Source organism: Staurois parvus, unplaced genomic scaffold, assembly GCF_062004578.1.
Source record: "Staurois parvus isolate SC_StPar_1 unplaced genomic scaffold, SC_StPar_1.0 ptg001146l, whole genome shotgun sequence".
NCBI lineage: Eukaryota > Metazoa > Chordata > Amphibia > Anura > Ranidae > Staurois > Staurois parvus.
In genome coordinates, this window is record NW_028318942.1 from 875,073 (window position 1) to 883,821 (window position 8,749).

Genomic DNA, 8,749 nt, shown 5'->3' on the forward strand with positions numbered 1-8,749 from the left:
CCCCACGAAAGAGGAGTTACCCTTTAAAGACACGCAAAACTCAATTCATATCAAGACCGATTACCATATTTTTCGCTCCATAAGACGCACTTTTTTCCCCCAAAAAAAGGGGGGAAAATGTCAGTGCGTCTTATGGAGCGAATATGGAGCGGCCGGTGCAGTATTTCCACCGCGGCCATGTCAGAATACCGGGCCGGCCGCTCAGCTCTGCAGCGGGACCTTATGGAGATGACTGCTGACCTTTGGGGAGGTGGGGAGCGGGTACCTGAATTTGACAGGTACCCGCTCTTACTTCTTTGTTCTTTGATCTTACCTGTTCCTCTATCCAGCGGCGCGCTGTCTTCCCGGCTTCTGTAGTGTGGGCACTGGGCATGACAGCCGGGTGCCAAGTGCACATGCGCAAGAAGCAGTGCTTTTTGTGAATGGTAAGGCGGTACCTGGGACACATGACAGATCCCAGAAGCCGCCGGACCAATCACAAAGCGCAAGTGCTTCTCGCTCATGCGCACTGGGCACCCGGCTGTCATGCCGAGCGCCATTACAGAAGCCGGGAAGACAGCGCGCGGCTGGATCGAGGAACAGGTAAGATCAAACAAAAACTCTGCGGAAGTAAGAGCGGGTACCTGTCAAATTCAGGTACCCGCTCCCCACCTCCGCAAAGGTCAGCAGTCATCTGTACTGTCAGCAGTCTCTGGTCATCCCTGTGCTGTCCGCAGTCTCTGGTCATCCCTGTGCTGTCCGCGGTCTCTGGTCATCCCTGTGCTGTCCGCAGTCTCTGGTCATCCCTGTACTGTCCGCAGTCTCTGGTCATCCCTGTGCTGTCCGCGGTCTCTGGTCATCCCTGTGCTGTCCGCAGTCTCTGGTCATCCCTGTGCTGTCCGCGGTCTCTGGTCATCCCTGTACTGTCCGCAGTCTCTGGTCATCCCTGTGCTGTCCGCGGTCTCTGGTCATCCCTGTGCTGTCCGCAGTCTCTGGTCATCCCTGTGCTGTCCGCGGTCTCTGGTCATCCCTGTGCTGTCCGCAGTCTCTGGTCATCCCTGTACTGTCCGCAGTCTCTGGTCATCCCTGTGCTGTCCGCAGTCTCTGGTCATCCCTGTGCTGTCCGCAGTCTCTGGTCATCCCTGTACTATGTCCGCAGTCTCTGGTCATCCCTGTGCTGTCCGCAGTCTCTGGTCATCCCTGTGCTGTCCGCAGTCTCTGGTCATCCCTGTGCTGTCCGCAGTCTCTGGTCATCCCTGTGCTGTCCGCAGTCTCTGGTCATCTCCTGTACTGTCTGCAGTCCATTAGTTCAGAATTTTTTTTTCCTGTTTTCTGCCTCTAAAACCTAGGTGCGTCTTATGGTCAGGTGCGTCTTATGGAGCGAAAAATACAGTACATTGTGGTGGAACTACATACCATTTTACCAACGATAATGTCAATTAACCGGAGGCCAATCCAGGGAAGTTAATGGGATTTGGGTTATACAATTCTAGTTTATAATAATAAAAATGACTTTCAGCTGTGTAACCTCCATCCTGACATTAAAAATGTTGTTGTTTTTTTTGTTATTGTTTAATTAAATTTTTTTATCAAAACAATGTTCTTAAATCTTATAAATCTTGAAATTATGATATTAAAAAATGTATTAAAAGTTAAAGCTAGAGTTCAAGAGATCAGAGATGTATTTTCAAAATAACAAAAATGCATTCATCGATAGAATGAGTCTAGGTCAATAAACTATTTTCCTATGTTAAGATAAATATACCCAGAAAGTTTTTATTTTCTCATCAGTTACAGCTTTGTGAAACTTCCCTTGACATTTTGTAATCTGTTGTTGGTAGCATAACACATTTGCTTATCAAAGAGAAAAGGGCAGTCTCGGGTGTTTTAGGTGGATTCCAGCCATGTAAATAACTCTTCAGTTCCCACATATATTATATTTCTCTAAGGGAATCCAGCAGTAATATCTCTGCACCGGAGTTTTCAAAAGTTACAGGATAGGGGCGATTGTAATGCAAATACGCTACTCAACCACTCACCTGCTATGTAGCCTCTATCTTGACAATACTTTGTTTTTATTCCTTTATTTAATTAAAACATGGTTCTTTATTCGTATTAAGTATATGATGATTATCATGTGTTTTAAATGTATTTCTTTATTAAAAGCTAAAAGGTTGGAGTTTGAAGATGACAAGTCTCAAAATTCAAGGGACAGATTGCATTTGTGAAGAAGACGGCTATCTTGGATTTTCCAACATGAAGGATTTTGAGTCATGTAAGAGCATATTATTGAAGAAAATTGTGTATGAGGACAAATATTAAGGTTCTGGGGAAATGTGGACTTTGATCAGGTACAGAGTTGTGTTGCGGTCTCTGTCCTCATTGGAAAGACAAAGGGTTTCGGAAAGGAGAGGAAGTGTGGAAAGTCCCCCCCCCCCCAACAGGGAGGGACATAGATAGCATTTGAAACATGTCAGAGGTTCCAAAGCTTCTCCACACTGTCCAAAAATTAAAGTGTATATAGAAGCAATTTTTGTTTCAGAAATGTGGATGTAGTAAGGAAGATTTAAAACCCATCATAATGTTTTATGTGTTTTCATTGTCTTAATTTTTCATTTTGACCACTTGCCCTCCAGAGGATTTATCCCCCTTCCTGACCAGGCCATTTTTTGTGACACAACGCTGCGTTACTTAAATTTAATTTGGGTTGCATGACCGTGCAATTGTCAATTAATGTCCTTTTTTCCCACAAATAGTGCTTTCTTTTGGTGGTATTTGATCACCTCTGGGTTGTTGTTTTTTTTTGTGCCATAAACCAAAAAAGACCAACAATTTTGAAAAAATAAAACCCTATATTTTTTACTTTTTGCTATTAAACATGTCATGTAAAAAAAATTTGAAATTTCATCATAAATTTAGGCCAAAATGTATTCTGCTACATGTCTTTGCTAAAAAAACACTGCTTTGTATCACTTTGCTATGCAGAGTCATACAAAGCAGTGTGCAGGAGCTGACAGGGGAGAGATCTGTGTTGTTTATACACAGGTCTCTTCAACGTCGGTGATACTCGGCAATCACTGGGTGCCGGCGAGGAATCTCCGGCCAGGACCCAGTGATTGAAAGCAAGGCCGTGAGTGGCAGCACACCCCCTACAAAATACAAAATCACGTATATACTGTACAGTATATATTTCTGCTATAGGGTGGTGCAGAAGCAGTTAATGTTTGTGCATTTTATGTTTTTTTAAGTTTATGGTTTTATACTGATTTTTTATAGCTCTTTTTTTTACTATATTTATACAACCTTTCTTTTATAAATACACATTTTGTACATTGCAAATTATGGTTAAAACCCCTGTCAGGATATATATTTGTGTATATATTCCATTGGGGAAATTTCCCTTTACTTCCCATCTTGGAGATGCAACATTGGGAAATCTCAAGTGAAGGGGAATCCCCTCCTATAAATTTTTTCTACTTGAAGATGTGTCTTCTTTGGACTATTTTTTCCCATATAATAGTTTCAATGACTAATTTAAAGAATATATAATCTCAACATTTCATATTTATAATATGTGCCTGCTGTACCCTGTACTTATATGAAAATGTATCCTGTTCTCTTTGTATTGCTTCCTTGTGAAATCCCTGGAGTTGTTGCCAGTCCCTCTGCTTTCCTATTAAAAACTGACCACACTTGGCATAAGTGGTCAGTTTGCTGGCTGTGCTGGGAACTCAGTGGTGTCTCCTCCAATAATGAGACTTCTGCTCACAAACCCTCCCTGCAAAGCAATTCGCTGGGAAGCTCAGTGTTCTGCTCTTTCTCCTCCCCCAGCTATCTGTGCAGTTGAGAACAGAGGATAAGGGGAAAAGGGCATTTATAAAAAAAATTTATGTATACACAAATGTTTGGCCTTTCATTTCTATTTTAAAATGTATGGGTTGTTTTAGAAGGTGAGGTTTTGCATAAGCATTTGCATTTAGATTTTTATTGCTTTTTATTTTGGTGACAATGGTGACCAGGACAAATAGAAATTGGGAAAATCCCCCAGAGGGGACACAGACAGGAAACTATTTTAATTAACATTAGGGGGAAAGGATTAGATCCTCTTTCAGATTTTGTTGCTGTCAGTGTCCCCTTTAGCAAGAACTCCTTACCTTCCCTTACGTCAGACACCTGAAATGTCAAATTAAGTATATTTTATGTATTTATTTTTTCATCATATTGTATTCTACTTGTTTGACTTGTGACCCATGCATCATCATGCGACCATTTTTGAGCATGTGTTATTTTACCATGGTAGCTGCAACCAGTTCAATTTTAAATGAATAACTTTCCTTTTTTGGGGGGATACAGCACGGTAAATACAGTAGTTGCCTGTAATGGTGTGTATTCCATGTGCTGTAGGCTGATGCTTCATGTAAAAGTTCTTCCTCCATGCTACCAGATACTGCCCAGAGTGGCGATCATCTGGTACTTCAGGGATTAACAGTAGTGGTTGCGAGTGTGATGCACCCTCCTCCATTCAAAGAACTTTCAACAATCAGCTATAACATTATAACCACCCACCATAATCCATTGAGGCATGGACTTCACTTGACCTCTGAAGGTCTATGGTATCTGGCACCAAGTCGTCAGTAGAAGATCCTTTGAGTCCTGTAAGTTGCTAGGTGGGGCCTTCATGGATCAGATTTGGTTTTCCAGCTCATTACACAGATGCTCAATTGGATTGAGATCTGGAAAATTTGAAGGCAACACTTCAATCTTGTTGTTGTGTTCTTCAAACCAGGGGTGGACTGACCATTAGAGCACTCGGGTACTGCCCGAGAGCCCGGGGTCAGTAGGGGGCCCAATGTAATGCCACTGGTACCTTTTATAGGCTTTTTTTGGGTGTGCTTTGAGTGTGGGCAAGGACACAGGTGCCCCATGATCCCCTATTGCTCTGGGGCCCCATGAGTTGTCAGTCCGCCCCTGCTTCAAACCATTCTTGAATTCACCAAACCAGGTCACCTTCTTCCTTTGCTCTGTGGTCCAGTTGTGATGCTCACATGCCCATTGTAGGCTCTTTTGGCTGAGGACACGGGTTAGTATGGGCATCCTGACCAGTCCATGCTGCAACAACCCCGATGCAGTGTGTGTTCTGACACCTTTTTATCAGAACCAGCTTTAACTTTTACAGCAATTTCATCTACAGTAGCTCTTTCATTGGATTGGACTACACGGACCAGCCTTTGTTCCCTACGTACATCAGTGAGCCTTGGCCATGTCCCCGGTTTGACGGTTTTCCTTCCTAGGAGTGCTTTTGGTGGGCCCTGACCACTGCAGACTGGAAACATCCCACAAGAGCTGAAATTTTGGATTGACTCTGTCCAAGTCATCAAACCATTACAATTTGGTCCTCGTCAGAGGTGCTCAAATCCTTACGCTTGCCAATTTGTTCTGCATTCAACACATCAACTTCAGGGACAGCATGTATAGTTGTATACACATATACATGATACAACTATGTATACCTAATCCATCCCACCCACTTTCAAGCACCATTGGAACAAAATAGTCAATGTTATTGACTTTACCTGTCAGTGATGTTATGGCTGATTATTATTTCAGGTACTTATATAGCGCTGTCAATTTACGCAGCACTTTACATATATATTGTACATTCACATCAGTCCCTAACCCTCAAGGAGCTTACAAACCTAAGGTCCCTAATGCACATTTGTACATACACATACTAGGGTCATTGGTTCAAATCCCAACCACGAAACCACCTGCCTGGCATTTATGTTCTCCCTGTGCCTGCGTGGCACAACAACAGATGTCCCAGTTACCAGCATTAATAGACCCTTGGCAGAAACAACAGATCTTCCAGCTGCAGCAATAATAGACCCCTGGCAGCCAGCAGTTATAGACCCCTCCTTCAATAGTAGATTCATCCCAGCAACAAATGACTCCCCAGAAACATAAGACCACCTAGCAACAATAGATCCCCAACAGCAACAACAGACCACCATTCATGCAAAAATAGATCCCCTGCAGCAACAATAGATCCCCTAGCAGAGGGCATCAATAGACCCTCCAGTACCCCTTGCCATTACATACATTCAGTGCTGGAGGTGCCGGAACTGTGCTCCCCCAGGTCCCCGCTGAAAAAAAAGCCCTGAGTGAAGGTATACAGTGCAGTATAGAATGCCTGTACTGTGACATACCTAAGTGCACAGATACAAGTGATCTGTGTATTGTGATAGGTTTAGTTTTCTCATGCCTTCAGGTTCATTGATAGCTCAAAGTGAATGAACTGTCTATTGCAATGCACCCCAATGTAAGAATACTGTATGTGTGTAGTAGCCTGCATGGTGTGAAAGAGCCTTTAGACAGGCAGTATTATTTCTGATTACTGGAGGGAGGAATTCATAAAAGTTGTATGTAAATGGTAAATTATTACAGTAGTCCTAGTACATATGTCTGCAACCATTCTGAGTGGTATTACACACTGTTCCCTGAATGGGGATGTTCTTGATACATTTTCTTATTATATTTAACCGCATGCCGCCCAGCCACTGTACATATATGGCGGCAGGGCGGCACTCACAGGCAAAACCACGTTTTAAGATGTGTGTTTTGTAAACAAATAGGGGGCGCGCGCGAGGCGCGCCGCCGCCCTATTTGTCCCGCAGTTCTCTGCCGCAGATGTCAGTCGCCGGGTCACAGCCGCTCCTTAGCGGCTATGTCCCGGCGATCGGCGGCAAACAGTGACAGAGAGCACAGCTGCAGTAGCTGTGCTGTCTGTCACTTCCCTGACAGCTCGAGGATGAGCTGATCGAGAAAGAACAGTTTTTCTTTCTCGATCAGCCTTGTCTCGCCCAGTACACACCCCCGCCCCCTAGTAAAACACTCCCCTCACTCCTATAACCCTTCCCTGAAAAATAAAGTTAACCCCTTCCTCCCCATTGCCATTAGTACAGTGTCAGTTTTTTTTTTTTTGCACTGATCACTGTATTAGTGTTTTTGGGGATGTCAGTGACCCCAAGTCAGTACCCCCCAATGTCAAAATGTCCGCCGCAGTCCCGCCATAAGTCGCTGGTCACTGCCATAAGTCCCTGATCGCCGCCATAATTCGCTGATCGCCGCCATAATTCGCTGATCGCCGCCATTATCAGTATAAAAAAACCCCCTAAAAATCCCAGTATCTTTCCCGCCATTTGTAAACGCTATAACTTTCACGTAAACCAATTAATTTACACGGGGTTTTTTTTTTAGCAAAGACATGTCGCAGAATGCATTTTGGCAGAAATTTATGACTAAATTTGATTTTTGCATTTTTTTTTACTGGACATGTTTTATAGCAAAAAGTCCAAAATATTGTTTTTTTTTCCTCAAAATTGTCAGCCTTTTTTTTTATAGCGCAAAAAATAAAAACCACACAGGCGATCAAATACCACCGAAAGAAAGCTCAATTTGTGGGGGAAAAAAGGATGTAAATTTCATTTATGTACCGTACTGCATGACCGCGCAATTGTCCGTTAAACTAGTGCAGCGCTGTATAGCAGAAAAATGGCGTAAATTGCAGTATCTATACCATAGTTTGTAGACGCTATAACTTCCACACAAAGCAATCAATATACACTTATTGGGATTCTTTTTACCAAAAACATGTAGCAGAATACATTTTGGCCTAAATTTATAACCAACTTTGAGTTTACTATATATTTTTTATAGCTGAAAATAAAAAATATTGTTTTTCTTCAAAATTTTTGACCTTTTTTTGTTTATAGCGTGAAAAATAAAAAGCGCACAGATGATCAAATACCACCGAAAGAAAGCTCTATTTGTGTGAAAAAAAGGAAAAGTAAATTTGGTTTGGGTGCAGCATTGCATGACCGCGCAATTATCAGTTGAATTAGTGCAGCGCCGAGTAGCAAAAAGAGGCCTGGTCATTAAGGGGGGTAAATCCTCAGGAGCTCAAGTGGGTAATTTGGAGGTTTTTATATGTGCATATCTGTTTATACTTTATTTATTCTTCACTTGGCAGCTAAATTATAGTAAGCTAACTAGTACCACCCTAATAAACGATCTCAGCAGTTTATAACTATGAATGACAATACAAAAAGCGACTTGCATTACCACAAACACATAACATGTGCGTGAATAAAAATTATAAACATACAGTGCCGTGGTTCTTAGCTCACTTATAAATAGAACCAAACAATAATGTAAACCTGAACCAATAAAAAATAATAAATGTAAGTTATAAAATCAAAAGTCTCTAAATAGTGGTTTGTTCAACTTGAATGTGTTTCATGTTTCATCTCTTCATGTCATTTTAATTCTCCACCAAAAACAAACACCAGATGTGCCCTCACCTGGAGTTTTTGACCACACATAAAGTTAGGTCAAAAAACGCATGTGTCCCTTGAAGTGGACATGCAACAACCGTTCTATCCTGGTAATGGAATCTTCCTCCACAGATCACCACTCTCCTTAATCTCTCCTCCTCCACTCAGCATACATGGTGAAAAAATACCGTATTTTTCGCTCCATAAGACGCACCTGACCATAAGACGCGCCTAGGTTTTAGAGGAGAAAAACAAGAAAAAAAATATTCTGAACCAATGGACTGCAGACAAAGTACAGGAGATGGCCAGAGACTGCGGACATAGTACAGGGGATGACCAGAGACTGCGGACACAGTACAAGAGATGACCAGAGACTGCGGACATAGTACAGGAGATGACCAGAGACTGCGGACATAGTACAGGGGATGACCAGAGAC

General features: G+C 42.5%; 1 protein-coding gene across 1 annotated transcript in view; it reads left to right on the forward strand.

The window, feature by feature from the left end:
- LOC149439223 (CD48 antigen-like) overlaps nt 1-8,238 on the forward strand; it is a 107,531-nt gene extending 99,293 nt beyond the window's left edge. Inside the window, exon 8 of the mRNA XM_089659284.1 lies at nt 2,146-8,238. The gene's annotated coding sequence lies outside the window, so the exon portion shown is untranslated. The remainder of the gene's footprint in view (nt 1-2,145) is intronic.
- Nucleotides 8,239-8,749: the final 511 nt, after the last annotated feature.